Source organism: Dendroctonus ponderosae, unplaced genomic scaffold, assembly GCF_020466585.1.
Source record: "Dendroctonus ponderosae isolate FM_Combo_2020 unplaced genomic scaffold, Dpon_F_20191213v2 Dpon_F_20191213_6, whole genome shotgun sequence".
NCBI lineage: Eukaryota > Metazoa > Arthropoda > Insecta > Coleoptera > Curculionidae > Dendroctonus > Dendroctonus ponderosae.
The window spans coordinates 2,406,005-2,415,198 of record NW_026018814.1 but is presented as its reverse complement, the minus strand read 5'-3'; positions in this window follow the sequence as shown (position 1 = coordinate 2,415,198).

The window sequence follows — 9,194 nt, the reverse complement described above, 5'->3', positions numbered from 1 at the left end:
TTTAAGCCTTGGCATGCATTTTTTGCCGAGCAAGAAAATGCATGCCAAGGCTTAAAGCAGCAACAACGCTACACATAAAAACTGATGATGGTGGAAAATACACCGAAACGTATTTTGATTGATAAATAGAGACAATAAATGACTGAAACCCAGGAATCAATTTGATTTACTAACAATTCAAGTCGAATAATTGTGCATAGATAACGAGCAATCTAAAGGCGTCCTAAATCGATCTGTGTGGTGAGTAGCAGAAAACCGGAATTAACGTTATTTCGGTTCCTGACTTACAGTTCCATAATACAGATTACAGACATACAGTACCGAATCTAATTTACGATCGCAAACCTAATTAAGCAACACACCCAAAGTCGCTTGCGAACAGCTCCGTAATTTACATGATTACTTAAGGCCTGCAGTAAGTTTCTTGCAGTAATTCAATCTTCGAACTCGATCGCAGATGCTTCAGCCGATAAGGCTTTGATTAATGTACAATCGCAGACCGAAAGAATAAGAACGGACCTTCCATTGTAATTTTTAGTGGCCTCTATGCAACGAGACTTTGTAAATATAGTCTACAACTTTTAAACAGGATTTTGATCAAAACGTGCATAAGTTCCAAGTTATAAATTCAAAGCCCTGCTTAGAAAGCGCACATTTAACTTTCTTCTTCGATTGATCATCAAAGACGCACAGAGCAGAACCTTTCGGCCCCAACTCTTTGTGCCATACACATTTAGTCAGTGCACGTGGCGTTTATGCAAAATTTGAATTTTGAGCGATATTGAGCACCTTCAAGTATTCAACCACGCATTCTTGCTAGCCAACAAATGTTAAATTAAATACAGTTCGTATTAGCATATGTTTAAATGCTAGAATATTAGTGATAAACATGTTCATGCGAACATTTGGACTACGAATGTGTTTTGTAACCGTTCCAAACCCGCACTTTAGAGCCGAAACCGCAAAGAACGTTGGCAATGCCATGATACAGTTATCCGAAAACATAATGCCCTATACTTGACTGAAAATAACATTTCGTGTTCTGTCGGGAAAACGCATACGCCATTTCAGTAATTTCGTGCTATCTTCTGGCCGCTTTCAAATAACAGTTATTTAAAACGTTTTTCGTTTCGTGTTTGTATCAGCGACCGCAACCATTCCGGCGAACCTCAACTGGAATTTGCACGAAACGTATTTTTCAGATGAAGAAGTTTCCACTCGACGGCAATGTATGAGAACAATGCGCTCGGCTGCAATTCCAGACGAAAGTAGTTTTTGTGTTTGGGTTGCCTTAAATTGCTGCTGTCGAAAAATATTACGTTGATTCGGGCTTTCGAACGTGATTGGTTTCATTGCAGTTGCGAAAATTTCTCCACTTTTGTTAATCAACTTGAAAGTTGGTCGGGGTGTTGCGGAAGGATTTCTAACTTGTTTTAATAAAACGAGCTCAATACGTCTCAGGCCTCTAAAGGAGGCGTTGGATAAGAAGAGAAGGACGCGTGGATTTGGAATAAACCAAAATACTGAAAATGTTTTCATCGGACCTTTTTATTGCCTGAAAAATAATTAAATTGCAGGAAGGGCTCTAAAAGTTATTTAAACAAAATCGACTCAGGTAGCTCGCATAGAGAGAGACCTGTATCTTCGTAGCCCTCTGGAAAGGTTTTCTATAGAAGCTTTTTCCTTGTACAAACGCGTGAGCACACCCCCATATTCCGGGACACTCTGCATATCTATGTAAATAATAGCAAAATGTGACATGAGACCGAATGGGAGCAAGATAAAGTGGCATCAGCGCTTCAAACGCCTTTGTTGAACGTGATCATGCTGTTAGCAAATAACGGCGTGCAAGAATTATTCGCAAACCAACCTTCCTCAGTCACCTGGCTTTAGGAAGGTTCAAAGAAGTCCACCTTTTCAAGAACAGCCAATGATTTATCTTGTTCCCATTCCGCCCTCAGTTAGATGCGAACAAAGCGGCAGTCAATTTCGAATCTCCGGATAGTGTGGATGCATCCAAGCATTGCAACTTGGCAAGATAAAAGTGCCATTCAAATCAAATAGTTTCTCATAATAGATCAGAATTATTCCGATCATAGGCCGACGTCAGTACAATTTCCTACACTCTGCGCCGGAAGCCGATGATTGTCAGCACTTAAATCCCCAACTGCGAACTTCTTGCACGAAATGGGTTGGAGGAAAGTCAGGACCGTAACTTATATGCACGCATGCACCAAACTGCATCAACACGCAAATAGTTCAAGTTAAACCCAGAAAGTTGCCCAATGAGAATATTTTAGCTTTACAACTTGTTTAAAAATGTCTCCAAAATTGTGCGAAATATTCGGAATATTCCGCTTCAGATCAACATTGAAGACTTCACCAGACACGCAGCCGGGAAATGTGAATGTATTAAAACAGTAACTGATTTATATGTTCTCAAATTTAGTTATATCATAATCAACTTTGGAGCAAAGTCCGATGCTGGTAGAACATAGACGAGCGAAATAAAGGGGGGCCGGTATCCCTTCATGTGTCCCCTTGCGTCGAGGGACTGAAATTGACAGGCCAATTAAAAGATAAACTTTGTCGATAAAAATTTTATTGCATTGTTTTTTTGCATATGAAACTTTGCGGGGCCCAATGTAATAACAATGCTGTTGGGAACAGTCACGACAATAAATGTCGAAACGAAAAGCTTTTGATTACTCGGAAATGGGGCGGTGGAAAACCGGTTCCTGTTTATAATTGAAAGGTCCAACTCGCCAAATTTCCAAAAAGATTGCAAATTTAGGATTTATTTAAATCAAGCAAACAGAATGAGTGGCAGAAAAGTGGATTACTTGTAACTGTTGAGTTTTTCGGGTTCTCAGGCCGTCGATGAAGAGAACGTCTTTCTGGCGCTTCGCAAGCGCAATTAGCAACGGTTCGAATTAAAAAAAGTATCTCAAAATGAGCTCAATCGATTCCTTTTTTGAGCTCAATCCATTCTTTTCGATGTAAAGAGCTCCCAAATCTGCAAATCTGTAGTGTTTGAGTTTGCAATAAGGAAAATATTGTCGGTTATTATATAAAGACGACGAATTAAAGAGCCGAAAACTCGCCAATGTTGTTCTCACGGTAGAAACTACTTTCCCAAAGTAGAAAATAACCACAAAATAAACATTCAAAACATTTCGTTCTTAAGGTGGAATTAGAAAAAATGATAATTTTTTACAAAAAAGGCTGAGGATACGTATAATTTCATCAAGGCATCTCTAAGCACTATAAAAGCAGCTATTACACCAAAGCGTGCTGTTTTTAAGTATTGTATGCAGCTATCTTTGGAGCTATTTATCTGATGTTGCGTACTCGTTTAATAATAGTGGTTTGGAAGCAGTTGGGAAAGCTGTTCTTCACCGAAACAGCCATTTAAAAGAAGAAACGACTTTAACAATGAAGTACCACTGTATTTAAGTGCATGTAATTATACCGGATGTGTGTGATGTTAAATGGTTTGCTACGTATATGGGCTACAGATGATGCTCGATAAAAAGTTAAGTGTGTTTGATTGAATATCACTATTTCCAAGTACAATAACTCCTATTTTCAGTACTAATATGAAAATATCACTGCATTGATCTGCATTTTACATCTTACTGCTCTTCAAAGAAACTTCTCTTTTGAACTAAGATCAAACGGAAAAAATCACGTATTTGTTCAGTGGAATGTGGCTTATTAAGATTTTCTTTGAGGTAATTTTTGCGAATTACGCCAGTTTTGATGAAACTAACTGGCGGATTCTTGGAAAATCATGGCAAACTAACACCATTCGTCGGAGCCAAAATACTTTCCTAAGACGAACTTAAATAATTTAAGTACACTAATAATTTGCAAATATCAAATCTATCAGTTCAATCACCCTCGTATCTCATTTTATAATCCAGCCCTGGATTGAACTGGAAATATTAAATGACAACGGGAGATCAAACATTTATCAAAAGGATAAATCAGGCGATTTACTTTAGCACGTTTACGAGAAAATATGGGTCTCTTTGTTGCGATGTACCCTTCAGTATCCGATTTCATATAACGGTTGAGTTGGCTTTGAGAATCACTTCTTTTCAGACGAAACTCTCGACCGAAATAACACAAAATGTTAATAACAAAAAGCTTTAAATGAGACGCATTGAACATTGAACATTACAGAAAATGGTTGAACCAAAATTAAATATACTTTGCCCTGTTAGAGTCAACGGTTCACAGGAATATACATTCATATATCTGAAAGTAGGTACCGGGAAAACATGTTAAGGTGATAAAGATTTTTTCTATTGGATAAAGGTAAAGGTAAGGTTGACATGGGCAATGGCCATAAGCACGATAAATCATACAATTGTATGTGGACCAATTCGTATTTAGGCCATGGTTAAATTTCTTTGTGGCCTTAGCAACTACCGGCTTTCTGAGAAAGATCTTTTCACTTTTTTTGCCATTAAAAGAACGAGCTGTTTTCAAAACTTTGAGCGAATATAATGAAACATACAAGGTGGACTGGAATAGGTCTGTATTTTTATTTTTTTAAGCGCCGCTTTGCATTGAAATATACCTCCGGATATAATAACGAATTTATCTTATTCTCAACAGGGAAAACTAACTTCGAAACCACCCCGAGTGTTTATATGTAATAGCAAATTTCATTAAACTAACCATAGAAATTTGGCACGTTCTCCAATCTAACCAGACACTTTTCCAGCGAAAACTTCCTTGTAGAACGCAAATGGAAATTCTATTTATGTAACCGACAATCGCAACAAGCAATTCTATTTCATCTACATGCAAACATCTCCCCCACATTTCCATTCGGTTAAGTGATCGAATTAACGGAGCATTTATGGAAACTTTTCCCAGTCCGCTTGCACTGGAAACTCTGGAATTGGGCAATAAAAAGTAGTGCTCAACAATAAAATCGAGTATTTCCCCGATGGCAATATCGTACAACGGTATATCGTTCTTTAGTCCGGTCGTAAAATTGCCAACTGAGAAAAACGAAAGAAAATGCTGAAAACGGAATGGGAGATTATTTTATGAAATTATTAAGGCGATAACGGGAAGAGAAGCGATAAACTAGCACAAAGGTCTAGTCCTGTCTTGAAAGGATTTGTATGGATTGTCCATTCTAGTGCTAATTAAACCCCCAAACTACCTGCAGACATCAAATCCCCAACAGCAATGTGATAATGTGATTATTTCCTGATAAGCAAGCAGATGGTCGAACTTGAGACCCGATTCAAAAATACGGTCACCCCCAAATTTTAAAACCTGTATGTTATTTGTCAGATGCAATTTATTTCAGACGGTTTGTTCGAGGATTACGGCCTTTGAAACGCACCCTTTTTGATTTGCTGTTAAAATGTGAAATAGGAGAAAATCAACAGCAGATGCCGACAGCATAAAATTCTACCAGAACATACGTACATCATTTTATCAGTTATTCATTCACCAAAGACGCAAAATTTAAATTCAAGCCCAACTTGCCCTTTTCCTGCCCGTTTTTACAGGAAAAACTTGGAACGCTGATCAACACGTTGATCGCCTTAAAATGCACTATTTGACGACTGTTCTGACGAAGCTGAAATGCGTTTTAGGGATTCTTCCACTGGACTATTATCACAAAGTCCCTTTTCCGCAAGCATCCTCGTAAGCATGTTATTAGTTTTCAAACTAATACACTTTTAGCGCCTCTGTTATCAGATTGGGCGTTAGTTGGCTGCAATGCTCCAACTTTTTTCACCTCATAAATGAGTACGTGTCGGGGAATAAAATGAAGCTAATGAGAACACATTGGCTTACTTTCTGCTAGTTTTCGAACAACATGTAATTTAAATTTCAACAGAAAGTCCGCAAATTCTATGTAACTAATTCGTAGTAATCAGCGCCAGCTTGGAAAAGTTAAGTCGCCCTTTTGTTGCATTTTCTAGTTAACTGTTTATTCGCTTCATGGCTACGAAGTCATCAGGAATATTTAAGGGTTTTCTTTCGTAAAAAATACCACAAACCACAAAATCTTCTGGGCCGATTTGGCGCTCCATAGGTCCCCTATAAACATTAGCAATCCTTTTATTCCAAGTTCGAACTGTCGGGAATAAAAATGCCATCATCTGCCGCCTTCTTTTTTTCTTTTCCCAACTTGGGACTTGCCGAAGGGCTCAAGATTAAGCCATTGAATATTTATCATGCATGGCAAGCTTATTTCGAACTGACAAGAATAGAATGGGAACGGAATATGTGACATAAAGAGAATGTAAACCAGTCCTTCTTGTATATGTATGGAAACTTAACGTCTTCCCAGTGGTTGATAAAGACGTGAAAAACTGTTGAAGTAAAGGGAATTTGCAAAACGTGTTGGCTGGGAGAAGGAAATGTACGTACGCAGGAAATTGCATTGATGGCTAGATAGAAAATAATGGTGGTGAAATGGTGCTAAACCTAATTAAGTTTAGGAACATCGTTAGTGTTTCAATGCTAATATCCTTGCAGTATCCTTGCAAAGGTTATTCCTACAGGAAAAACTATAGCGGTCGTTCTATGCAGAGTCTCTCTGCAGGGCATTCCTCTATCAAGTTGGTCGTTCGGATGAATGTGCAAATTCTATTTTTCAATAGCTGCGAGCTTCCATTAGGTATAGGAACATCTGCTGTGCAATCGTGTTGCACAACATGTTTAAACATTAGGCACCCATTCTACCTTTTCGGTATCGCGGGATCTCCCCTTTTCAAATCCGAGGCTGATTCAGTAACTTTTTCAACTCGTCCAATAAAATTTTCAGAATGACAAGTTTCGTGACACTATAAAAGGTGGAACTTTGCTTTTGTTTTATGTCCGCGTCACTGAGAACAAAGTCCGCCGATGTTTTATCATTTGGGGCCCCGGTAAGCTCGCAGCACGAACTCTGTATAGGAAAAAGGGTGACTAACGGTGCGGTAAAACTTTTATGAAAAGCCCGAAGTGCCGTATTCAGCCCTTGTGCACTTAGGTGTCGAAAATAGGGTTGCCCATAAAGGGCATTTTTTAATCGGTGTCGATCAACCGGCAAAATTATGGGCTGCTTTTTCGTAGGGCCTGGGATTCAAATGATGGTAATTGCCTTTGGGCAAGAGCTTGACCCTCAGGGCCCGTTTAGATGGATATGGGAAACACTCCCTAGTGCGTCATTTCAAAATACTCAAAAAATCAGACACCAAATGAGGTTCGGCAAACAAAATAAATAAGAAATTAACGAACGCAAAATTCCGGAATTTGAAGCGATATCCGATTACATCGGCTCCTTGTACGTCTCTCGTGTTTTTTTTTCGTATAGAATACCAGCTGTCTTTAGTAATACTTAAGCAGGAAAAAGCATATCTCCCGCAGGCCTGCGAACCCGGCCTACATGCTGAACACGTACGCTTCGGCATCATCGCTGCTTCGGTAATTACTATTTTCAGTTTCCAATTGTGAATGATAATGGGCTTTTAGGGACTTTTCTCACGATGCTGTAGCGTTTACATAATATATCAGGACCATATCGTGCATATAAGTTACATGCAAGTGTAAGCTTGTTTTAATTGGCCAAAATGAATAGGACATAAGCAAAACTATTCAAAACGGTAATTCAATTGCAAAACCTTTATAAAAGATGTGGTCTACACCAAACATTTGTACTTCAAAAAGCGACACTGATATTGATCGACTGGGTGTTAAAGTCCTATGAAGGAAAGAAAATTTAATCTTCCTGGGAATATTTGAACGAAGTTCTGGCTCAACTGGGAAGGGAAAGAATCCCTTAACTTTTCTTGCACCACGCACAACGAACTCGAAAATCAACAATTTCAGAACGAAAGAAACATGTGAATCCAAAAGAAGTTATATTATAAACGGATGCAAAGAATGTATAAACTATTATACATAATACATTCTAGAAATAAACTAACTTTAGCAATAGCGTACCCATTTTGTAACATATGGAACAAACAGAACCAAAAAAGAACCACCATTTTGTATCCACTACAAAATGGTGTGTCGAGGTGCGTGCAACTACTACGTACACATAAAATTTATGCTATAATATTTTCATATAATTATGAATGGTACAAGATTTTACAAAGAGCACAAAATTGTGAATAGATGATTAGTGCATCAACCAAAAAAAAAAGAATTGATTCCATCGACCAAATAAAAAGTTCTGGTAGTCTTTGTACCATGACACTCGAGAATTCACCACTGGTCCAAAACGGCTGAACTCGATTGTTTCATCAAACCTTGAGTCTTACATAGGAACAAATTCAGACCGAGTTTCACCAAAATACATCGTACCATTCTCCCGATATTTCCAAAAAATAATTTTTTTGAACATCAATAGCAGAGGAGCCGGACATTTTTTGTTGATAAAGGTTAAGTCTGTCTGTAAGTTGTCTTCTTTTGAATCAGAGAATATCGCAGTACCCTTTTGATCATGTGCTAACGGGAGACCTTGTATATTCGGTACATTTCTAATGGCATTTTTTTCTTAAACAATTGACATGCATATCAAAGAGATAAGTTAGTAAAACTCGGGTGACTCAAATTCGCAATTGGAAGGCCAATCCAACCATATTAAAGAAATTAGGGATTGGCATTTAAACTACGAAAGTTTCATTTAATACTTTTCGTTCGCCCTGTATAGATGGCGGGCTAAATGTAGTTTTAAAATACAATTTTACATAGTTGCTGCACGTCTCGTTATGAAAGCAAACAAAATTTAACGTTTGTAAGCAGGGGCGGATCCAGCCAGTCTTCTGTTATCTATGAAATTAGAAAAATGATCGTCGTTTCGTGCAAGGGTGGCGCAAGATTAATGAAAAATTTCATGTTTTCCGTCCCGTTTTGCATGTTTCTCGGAAGCAAAATGAGCAAGAACGCTCGTTTTTACATCATTCCAGAGACTAAATGGCCTTTATTCGAAGTTCGTCAAGAATCATTTGAGCCACAGAATTTGTTTTGGCATCGTTGGATAGAGAATTGAAAACTCGATTGAGTCGTAACAACGTGAGTGAGCAAATTCGAATAGTTTTGACCCAGAAAGCCAAATTTGAATATCACACACTTAGGTGCAAGATTATGGCAAAATTCCATGTTTTCCGTCCCATTTTTGCTCATTTCTCGGAGGCAAAATGAGCAAGAACGCTCATTTGTAC